This window comes from Diabrotica undecimpunctata, chromosome 2, assembly GCF_040954645.1.
Source record: "Diabrotica undecimpunctata isolate CICGRU chromosome 2, icDiaUnde3, whole genome shotgun sequence".
NCBI lineage: Eukaryota > Metazoa > Arthropoda > Insecta > Coleoptera > Chrysomelidae > Diabrotica > Diabrotica undecimpunctata.
Window position 1 is genome coordinate 45,243,176 of NC_092804.1, and position 12,258 is coordinate 45,255,433.

Below are 12,258 nucleotides of genomic sequence, written 5' to 3' on the forward strand. Positions count from 1 at the left end.
CGGACATTTGGGAACATTTAACGTGAGGCATGCAGTAGACCTGTGTTGATGTCTACAGTATCGACAGATGATAGATTTGTCGGGGCATTCGTTGCTGATATGTCCGCTTTTGCAGCATCTCGAACAGTATTTTTGCTGAACTGGAACGGAATTGTTTGATCTTGGAATCTTTCAATTCAGTCGTTTTCCTTCGATCTTAATACCATTCATTAGTAAATTCAGTTTCAGAGTTTGTAAAAACTTTAACGAAAGAGGGGGGTTGATTTATAGAGCGGGCAATTATACGAACTCTTTTAGTGAATGGGAAGTTGTTTTCGAATAGTTTATTCTCGATATCATTTTGTGATAGATTTTTGTCAACGCTGGCAATGAATAAGTGAAAGTATTTTTGATGAATTAGAGCGGGTTGCGGATTAGTTGATCCTTGTGATTTGGGTTTGTGCCTTAAATTTATGGAGATTTTGTTGTCTCCTGTGATTTGTTGAAGCTTTGCCGTAAGATTTCTGAGGTGTAGAAGGATGGTAGTTCGTATGGAAGCTGCTTTTGGCCTGGGAAGACTTTTATTGAGTCTAAATTTGAAATTAGATTATTTTCTTTGATGAGTCGGTAGAATGGTCTGTGCTGACAAATGTTTGGGGGGATTGATGCTGTAGGCAAAGAATGTTTTTTTGTTGTAAACTGGTCACCATTTTTTATAGTCTTTGATCATTATGTATTCTCTTCATTCATTATGTATACGGAAATTTTATTTTGTACTTGAACTGTCAATCAAAGAAAGACACTATTATGCTAAAAAAAGCCCGTCATTTTTATTAAGTTTTTTCTTCACCCTTGCAAAATCCCTGCCACATGGCACGTAGGAATGTTTCTTTATTGGGAAATACTGGTTCACACTTTCAAATCGGCTGAGGTCTGTAAGGGCTAAGGACATTCTAAGAACTGCATAGTTCTTATTCTGACCACCACATCCATCAGAAAAAATATGAAAATTTTTAATGTTTGGTGGAATTTCTTTTATTTATAAAATCCTTAACAAAGGAGCAAACCACATTTGGTCCTTTTTGCCAATAACTTCGTGATATACATATAACATGGTTTTCCCAGTTTCTATGTCGTGGATATTTAAGACATTTACAGTTAGTTGATGAAGGTAAAATGTATCTTGCACAGGAATTAGAGATGGGGCAAGATTTTTCATGTAGTCCACGCAAATTGATCCTACCGTGGCACCTGTTTGGCATAACTCTTGAATCGACTTCAAGTAGGTAAAGACGAGCTAAAACGCTCTTTGAATAGTTTACGGTAAAAGCTGCAATTCACAGATGATTCTTAATTTTTTGTAAGAAATAGTTCATGCATTTTCTTAATGTCCAATTTTTCACTGAGGAAGTGAAATTTACAGCTACCATTATGTGCATTTTTTAATGGAAATGAACGAATATGTTTCTCCACTTGAATGACCACCCCTCAAGGTTTGATATTCCCTGGCGTATTTTTACCTCTTTAACGATAATACGTTAGCCAAGCCTTAAACACAGTCTACAGTGGTCGGTCCCATCAATACTAACAAAAGTGGTTTTACAGACACTATACCTTCCCGAACTAGAGGATACAGAGTATTCATATGATTTGCTTTTTGGTTTTGAATTATTTTGATCTACTCTAGATCGTTTCCTTGCAATTTCTGAGCACTCAATTAATTCCTGCATAATATGAATCTTGTTCAATTTTCGTCTCTATAGCAGAAAATTTATCAAAAATCTTTTGCTGATCACCTTTAAGAATTTCAAGACAACAGCGTGACCTACAACTAATAGTAAACCTTAACTAAGTGATATTTTGATCGACAAAAACAAAATTATTGATTCTGTGCCCTTCACTCGTGCTCTACAAGTTACTTCATTTTTCTAAATAACGTTTTTCGGCACCTTTTTGCCTTTTTAGGAATAACTTCCACAGAACGATTCTCCTCGGACGACGACATTTTAAAAACTAAGCCAATAATATTATATTATATTTCTAATATTATATTATTTATCTATCAACTAAACATTTAAACATAAACATATTCAACACATGTCACTTGTCACGTAGACGTTAGAAGCCATTTATTCGAGAATCACCACATGTCCAGGACTTTGGGGTTTCTCAAATAAATATTTATTTATACTAGCGTTGAAACTGTTATACGGGTTGGGCATGTGTGAGTTCTCTTTAAACTATTCGTCTATATAAGAATATATTCTTAAGCCAAAAAAAGTCGAAATGGCATATTTATGGACATGAGGGATTTCTCAAAAATGCCATTTAACTGTATGTACTTGTTAGGTCAATATATTTGAAGATTTCGATTGAATAAAAAAATTCATAATTTGCAGTCAGTGACGTATTATACCGAGACTCTGGAACTCCTTTTCCGCATTGTATCTTAAACATCCATATACAATTCTAAAATTCGGTTCTGAAACTGTTTTAATACTTTAAATTTACTTTATTTGATGTCAATTATTGATAAATTGGAAGCAGTCGTAAAAATACAAATTTTTGATTATAAAAACTATCTTTTTAACAAATTAGATAATCATTGACCCTTTTATGCATTTTAAAACAATATTTAGTTGCAAAAATCGGTCAGAATTGGAAAAAGAAGATCTATTAACACATATTATGCAAGCTTATTTGCAATTCTGATTATACCTTACTTATTTAAATTATTATCTTGAATATCCTTAACATTGGATATACTTTTGTATTAAGGCCAGAGTTACACTCTAAAAACTTCTACGAAAATGACCTTTACTTAATATGAAAAACAGTTCGTTTATTATATTTCTTAATGTTTTAAAATAAATGTCAAACTATCATTAATCTGATTGATGGTTTCGACTGATACTTAATAGATTTTTGTAGTAAATATAATAATCTTCTTCTTCAAGTGCCTCATCCTTTAAGGATATCGGCGATCATCACGGCCTATTGTACTCTGTTTCGTCTTCAATCTTATTCTTACCGATGATTTTTGTTTTGTTTTCGCTTAAATTAATCAATTCACCAGTAAAATAAAAAAGTGAATAGTGGATATAAAATGGTCGATTTTGTGCACTAATTAGCAAATCTTTGAAAGCTACTCTATGTTATAAAGAGCCACGTCGGGAACAACTCCCCAGTTCATGTAACAGCAAATTTTTGGTTATTATTGATTTAAGTATGGGACTTTGAAGGAGTAAAATATGCACTTTTTTATTCAGATTGTTGCGAAACCTAAGGTATGTAACTTTATAAAATATAGCCATACAATCATAAAAGTGCATTAGATAAGCTTTAATTTAAGATATAAGTTTATTTTCGATCAATTGCTATTGCATAATTAGCGCTGAAAGTTGAAAAACTTTCAACTTTCAGCGGTTATTTATTAAAATGGCCTCATTTTTTGTAAAAATGGCTGTATGGATAATTTTTTATGTATCTGATTAAAGCCAAATTCAGACTGTAAAACTTCACTCCCCAACAAATTGACATTGTAAAACCTCATCGGTCTATTTTTTGCTAAGGTATGATAATTTGTTTACCCCAAGACAAAAAAAATACAATGCTATAACTTTTTGAAAAAAAAAACGCAGATGCGCCGGCGCATTCTCTTCCTAAAGACATATTTTATCACTATATTGTAAAACAAAAGATAAAAAATGTTTTAACCCCTTATTTCTTCCTTAAAAAATATAGTTAATTTTTAAATTTAGAAAATTAGAACTAGTTAATAATAGCAAGTTAATATAGTTTTCACGTGGTAGCTCTTTTTATGACAGTTGGTTATCATTTAGTTATTATTTATGTTACAGTATTGATGTCTTGCACGAGCATGAAAATAATTACTATACACTTTAGCACTTTCTGAAAACATGTGACCACGTAGAGGTTAGGTTTCTGGCCCAGCTCCGTAATTTAACTCCATAACGACATACTGACTGTAACGTTTGCATATATATATATATATATATATATATATATATATATATATATATATATATATATATATATATATATATATATATATATATATATATGTATATAGTAAACTTGTGAATTAATAACGAATGTGAGACAAACTCAGCTACAAAAATTATAAAGGCACATCCTGACTCTATGTGAGCTGTAAGGTGTTTACGTGGGTCATAAATAGGAGATTGAGTCACTTCACAGAGCCAATCATATGAGAATAGCAGGCGATATTTCGACCAGAACGGTATACTATTGACCAGCTATTCAACGTAAAACAAATGTTAAGTAAAACCTGGGATCACAATATAGATATTTACCAAATCTTTATGGAAAGAAAATCCGAAATAAATAGGACTAGCCGTCAACGTAAATAAAACTAAAGCCTTAATACAAACAGAGAAACAACGAAACTAGCAAAATTTAACAATAGATGACGTAAATATTACCGTAGTAAAATAGTCAACATATCTACGCGTACAGATAACTGAGAACGGAAGCGAGGAGGAAGAAGTAAAGGGCTAAAGCTTGCTAAAAAAGCATACTCAGTTTCTCAGTTTAAAATATATAAAATCATCATACGACCAATAGCAACATATGACGCAGAAACATGGATTATGAGAGATAAAACAATAAGCTTCAATAATACTTTTAAAAGAAAGATATTGAGAAGGATATTAGGACCCATCTGCGATAATGATATGTGGAAAATAAGGTTCAATCACGACTTATATCAATTAATATTACATAGCATTACAATATATTTATCAAATTATGCAAAAATACAAAGATTGCGCTTGCGAGGTCACCTTATACGAATGTATAATAACAGAACACCTAGTGTGTCTGGGTGAGGCCAGACTTGCTGCAGCACCATAAAAGAGAGAGAGAGAGAGAGAGAGAGAGAGAGAGAGTTAATTTTGAGTTTTTTCTTTATTATAATTGAAGCACATCTACTTGCTTGTTGTTCTTTTCTGATCCACTATCTACTTTTTTGTTTCTGTGAGAACCATTAACAATATTTTAAGATATTCCGTACCTTTTGCTATAAATTTTGTTTGATGTTCCTATATATTCTATCTTCCTAAATAATTAACCCATTTTCGACCTCGATAATACTGCTAAATCAGACCGGAAACAACAGGCCGTAAGGCCTACCGTACGAAGAAGAAGAAAAAGAAGAAGAAGAAGATCTATTCCATCCTTTGTTCCCATGCTTGACTTAGGCTTATTAGTAAGGGTTGATTTGTATGAGAGGTGGAATAATAGTACATTATACCTCAACCCCATTGAACCTTTGAGTTATTGTTTGTCAGTAATCCTAAAGAGTGGCCCTCACAAGGTGCTCCAATCCTCAGTAAACTGTCACCTATTTAAAACTTATTAACGCACAAACAAATGAGGGTATAACGATCTTTATCTTGACTGGTAAGTAACCAAACATGCAGATGCCTAATATAAAGGTGGGTACACATATGCGAGCCGAACGGTATACGTACCGTACGCGTACAGATCCTTGAAAAATATTCTACATCGTACTGATCGCATACTTATCTCGATCCATGAAAAGCGACAAACCAACAACGAACACACATGTGCGAAATGATTCATTTTATTTATAATTTGGGTACTGATTTATGTTCCTGTTTTTGCTTGTTTAACAAAAATAAAAATATGTACAATAATCAGTTTACTGTTTTCTCACGTCTCTCTAGGAAGGAACACGTCATTCACACAATGTCGATTTGATGACACAATAAAAATGTTCGCTGCGTCTAGTAAGCGCCGTCCAAACTGAAAGACGAGCTTCCTTTGAAGTCTTGAAATAAACCGCAACAATTTGGTTCGCGACGAGTCACGATGAAACAGTACGCAAGCGGTTTTTTCTGCCGTATAAATTACCGAATATAGCGTTCGCATACCGTATGCATACCGTTTGGCTCGTATATGTGTACCGACCTTAATGAGTACTAGCTATGATGTAGTCAGAATTTTCGATAGGTATTGGATATTATGCATACTACAACACTTTGAAACTTTAAAACCATGAAACAGATATATAACGAAACAATACCTTCGTATGCGGTAGAGGGTTAAAAAACTGTCATTCATCATTGGGGCGCGGATGAAAAGTCGCTCCTTAAAGTATATAAAGCATTTATTCTCTCTAAATTAGATTATGGCAGCTTTGCTTTTTTCCCTCCCAAGAGAGATCTGGAATCCTTAAACTCTATCCATAACACCTCTTCGACTCTGTCTAGACACACTTCCTTCCAATCCATCTGAGGGTCTCTACTCTGAAGCCGATGAACCTCCCCTCTGGATTAGATCGCAATACCTTCTCCTTTGTTATGCTACATCTGTCTATTCTAACCCTTTTAATTCTGTCTACCGATTATTCACAACAACCTATACCATATCCTCCCCAATAACAAACGACATCAACTTTACACCCATAAATGTCATCCCCTGTCTTTACAATTTCCTTGGCTTATGCACTCCCCTCAAACTAATACATATTTAACAAAATTCAATAAATACGAAAAACCTAAAGAACTTGTGATAAATGCATTATTTACCGATATATCCGATGATTCCAAAAGTGATTTGGGGGTTGGCTGTTCAGTCATCTTTAAAAATAATCTCATTTGTACTTTTTTATTCCTTTTTTGTGCAGCGTACATACTGTAGAATTGTATAGTATCCTACAGGCTGTTGAGCATATTAACCCCCCGAACAAAAAATGTTGCCATTTGTACAGACTCTCTAGCTTCCATTTTATGCATTTAGGAATTATTTACCGATCATCCCCTTGTCCAAAATAATCATCACTCGTACCACCACCTTACTACATTAAACACTAAGATTACCTTGAATGGATTCCATCTCACATTGGTATATCTGGCAACAAACTCATAGATCAGCATACTAAAACGGCTTCAACAGATATCACATCAACAACTCACATCCAATATTGTTCTGAAGCTATTTTCTTCTAGCATCCAAATTTGTAAAGATTGCAAAATCGAAGCATACAGATTCACCAGGAGATTATGGCATACCCACTGGAGCTCCTTAAATACATCCTTACGTATAATCCAGCCCTCATTGTATACTGGCCATTATACACTGGCCCCACGGGACTATCTAGACAAGACCTTACAATTATACGAAGAATCCGTATAGGTCATACCAAACTAACACACATTCTTACCTAATGTCATCAATACAGTACAGAAAGGCGACAGCTAAATCTCAGTCCGCAGGTAGGCGATATTTTCAGTGATCCCATCCAGATAGACAGAGTTCTTTAGTTTTTTAGAAAACGACAGACAGTTTTTTTAAAATGACATAATTTATTAAGGCTAATATACCTCTTGTAATGATTGTAATCGCCCCCGTGCGAGTGGCCACAGTTGAAGAGCACGTAAATGTAAATAAAAAAAGATATATAAAATTTACAGGAAGACACAGTACTTTATGATAAAAAGGTACATTACATTTTATCAGATATTTTAGGTAATAATTTATTCTTATGTAAGAATGACATATAAAGTGCATGCTATAAATAAAACAAAAAAACTTAAGAAATATAATATGTCCGTATAATCCTTGACTTACATCCACCAAAGTAAGCGGTACTCATAAATTTACATTTTTGTAAAACTAAAAAGTATTGGTTCTACCGACAACCATGGTATATTAAAATTATTATGCAAGGTAAACCGGACAAAATCGTTCTTTGTGGTTTCAAGAGTAATTTTAATAAAAATTTATGTAAAACTATACTCTGCAAATAAAACAATTAAAAGATGACTATATTTTATAGAATTGTCAATAAGGAAGTCATTGTTTAATTAAACAATAAAGGATTTCTTAGTAATTAATATTTTTTAAGCAAATTATAAAAGAATTTTGAAATTATTCTGTGTTCTTTTATGGCAATAGTTTTATATACATTTTTGTATAGTATATACATATTGTAGACAAAATGTTTTTGAAATCTACTTGATCACAATAAAACCGGAATATTACTGAAACACACACATACACACACACACACACACACACACGCACACACACACACACACACACACACACACTCACACACACACACACACACACACACACACACACACACACACACGCGCGCGCGCGCGCGCAGTGATCAACCCTGCCCCTAGGAACATGTGTATACCAATGTAAGAATGGGATCCACATGTCCGAAGATCAAACCGGTCACACTTTGCTAGTCGAAGTGGTACCTATCTGACTCCCAGGCTTTTCCTCCACTCCTCCTCAACGTGTGACTTACGTGAGGAGGCTTATGATCTGAAAGTTACTTAAGGTGCCCTGGGTAATAGGACACCCTCGGTTTTTAGTGATTGTGGTTATGCCACCTAACTGTAGGGGTAGCCACATCTAGGCTTTTCTCCCTATTGTATTACTGAAAGTGACGGATATTTAACTCTACAACAAAAAGAAAACAATGAAAATATCATAAAACCATTTTGACAGGATAAGCATTTATTATGTAATAACTTTTTTTATTATTACCTTAAATTTTGTTACACATGTCTTTTTAATTATACAAATGATAAAACCACAACATTTAGATATAATTTTTGCGGATATATGGTTAAAAAGTAAGGAAAATAGAAAAGTTTACCTGAAGTACATGTCAAACAAGAAGCAACAAGCGTAGGAAGATTACAAGAGAATAAGAAATAAAATACATGCACTTGTAAGAAGAATTAAAAACGAACACTGTGAACGCTTTTCAAAAGAACTGAAGCAAGATTTTAATATTGTTCTAAAGCTATTTTCTTGTGGCATGTTAAAGTAATTACTATTTAAATGGGAATAAGCCACAATTAAAGGTTAAAGTACGTTTATTGACGTTTCAATTTCCACTTCGGAAATTGTTCTCAAAATACAAACTTTAGTAAATTAAACAAATTTTGTTTTTTTGTTACATGGTGAAAAATTCTTCTAACAATTTAATTTTATCTGACTCATTTATATTGACAATTCAGACATACATTATACATTATAAAGTAGACGACTTTAAAATTATTTTGCCAATATTGTTGAGCCGCATTCCTGGGACGATTTTACTTGTAAGATAGTTCATTCGATTACATGAAAACAACTTTAACTTGAGAATATTCGTCAGAAAAAATCATAGCATGAAATTCGTCTTTAAAAAGACAAACAAATGCCATGATGACAGTGAAAATCTCATGTTAGTGATTTCATAGTAAATTATGAGGGAAACCCAGGAAAAAAACCTCATAATACTATCCCGACATGGTAAGTATTTGGTCGTGCATTTAGTTTACTTTCAATAAACACCAAATTCCGATTTTGTATGTATGTTATTTAAAAAACATAAATGATGTATCCTCTATATGTTACCGACTTACTAATAGTGGTATTTTCCTTTTAATAACTTCCTCTTTAAATATAAGTAACCAGATCCTACTACATTCTGCCGAGGAATTCGCGACACAATTGGTCTCATTTAGTATAATAAGAGCCGCTTTTTTGATTTTTCTCTTTTTACTCTCCGTTTCTTTTAGGACTCATTCCATTAAACCCTATGTCCATTATCCCATGCGTGTTTACATATTTGAGATCTATCAAATTCTCTTTGCACGAAACTGAAAAAGGTAGGTATTCTACTAAATGGTTACCGGCTAAACAACATCAGATATGCAGAGGACACAATAGTATTTGCGGACAACTTAGAAGACCTAAAAGTTCTTATGAACAAAATCACGTATTACAGTCAATAATATGGACTCAATATAAACGTTAAGAAGACAAAGCTTATGATAATTAGCAAGAAAAGAATAACAGAAGGTCAACTCTACGTCAACCAATCCCCTGTAAAAAGAGTGACGCACTACAACTACCTCGGCACCATAATAAATGAAGAATAGACCAATAACCAGGAGATTAGAGCACGCATCGCAAAAGCTAGATCCACCTTCAATCGGATGGGGACCTTCTTCAAGAGTCACAACCTCTCTCTTGATACAAAAGTAAGAATGCTGCGATGCTATGTCTTCTCTGTCCTTTTTTATGGTGTTAAATCGTGGACCTTGAACGAAGATATGTGCAAAAAACTAAAAGCAATTGAGATGTGGCTATATCGGAGAATGCTTAAGATCTCGTGGACTGACCGAGTCACAAATGAGGAGGTCCTCAGAAAAAATGAATAAGAACCAAGAGGTACTGACCACCATCAAATCCCGAAATTTACAGTTCTTCGGACATATTATGCGAAATGAATCCAGATATGCTCTCCTTTAAGCCATCCTGCAAGGAAAAATATTTGGAAAACCAGGTCCAGGAAGAAGAAGAACATCTTGGTTAAAGAACCTCAGAATCTGGTTCAATACAACATCTGTGTAGCTTTTCCGCGCTGCTGCAGATAATAAAGATTGCCATGATGATCGCCAACATTCGTAACGGATAGGCACATCAAGAAGAAGAAGAAATTCTCTATTTTTAATATAAGATTGATGTTCACTTATTCTAACATTTAATGGCCTTGATGTTTCACCTAAATAAAACTGATCGCATTCACAAGGTATTTTATAAATGCAATTCTTTTTCCTTTCTTGTTCATTATTAGGTTTGGTTTTAGACAAAATAGATCTCAATGTGTTTGATGTTTTGAATGTTGTTGAAATGTTGAATTTATTTCCTATCCTTTTAAGTTTTTCCTATCCTTTTATGTATGGTATTGTTATTTTCCTCGTATTATTCCTTGTGTATTCGGTCGATTGTTGAAAATTCCTTCTGTCTATCACTGCTATCACTTCCCGTGTCTGATTATTTAAAACTTTTCCCTTCAGATTCGATTTAAACTACATGTTTAATATAGGTACACAACACAGATTTGCAAATTTGGAAATGACTGTCCTTTGCGGTTCGTACTTACAAAAAATGTACCGGCTGTATAATATACCAAAATGGACTGTACCGACTTGTTTACGTCACAAACGGTAGATATTAAGTGGACGCTTAATGCGAGATCCGTCGGATGACGAATGCGCATTATGGGAGTGGTTATTTTCAGACTTTCAGTTATATTTGGTTAACTCTACGGCATGAGATGCAACTGTGCTTCTCGTGGCGTCAGTAACTTCAGTGTATGAGATGCACACTTGCTTCTCTTGGCAGTTAACGTGTTAAATTTTTTTATTAAATGTAAGTTTTACTTTAAAACAATAGCAGTGTCTCCAATAGAATTTACTTTTAATTGCTAATATAACCTAATTGCAACGTGTTATTGCTTAAAATGTTCAAATATTTGAGATGTCGGAGACATTCTATGTCACGAAGGAACAGAATATTTTCTATTTTATTTTATAATTCATTTGGTATTTTTACCAGACGAAATTTAAAATAGTTAATAAGTTATCGAGTTCCAAATTCAATGTATATATTATTTTATTAATTATGTTTTTTAAAATGATTTAAATGCAATTAACACCGATCTAAATTAAACTATAGATTTCTATGCACAGCGTTGAAAATGTGACTGACGAAAGTAATTTCGAGAAAGTTTTATATCATGGTCAAGATAATAAAAAACAATTATAACTGCAGAAAGCATTTGCTTTTGGTATCTACTCAACCTGAAATAAACAAATAAAGAACTTTTGAACGAGACTGCAATAAAATCTTGCTCGTTAAACGAAATCTGTAATTTATCTCTTCCGGAACCAAATCCATTACCTAGAGCAATTTTATTTTACAGTGCGTCCACAAATTCGAGAATACCAAAATATTTTTATTACAATTAATATAATTTTTTTTTTATTTAATTAATGGCTTTGGATAACATGATCCATTTAGCCACGATAATTTTAATATAATTAAAGAAAATAATTTGTTTTATTAAACTTTCACAATAAATACTGATTACCTACTTGAATATATGCAACTGCTGATTACCATGAATTTAGTTTTATTCAAATTGATCTTAAGCCTTAATGGATCTACAAAACGTGTTATTTAAAAATGTTTCATCAATAAATATAATTGTATTGTATCTGAGAACGCTTCTTTAATATGCCTCTTCACTATATACATTGAAGGACTTCTCTCGGTATTTTGGTACCTCAGGTGTTCCGGATGTTAAATTTAATTCCGACATAACTAATTTTTAAATCATGACTATCAATATTTTGGCTTTATATGATATACATACACATAATATATTAAACTTTTTATGTTGAACTCTAT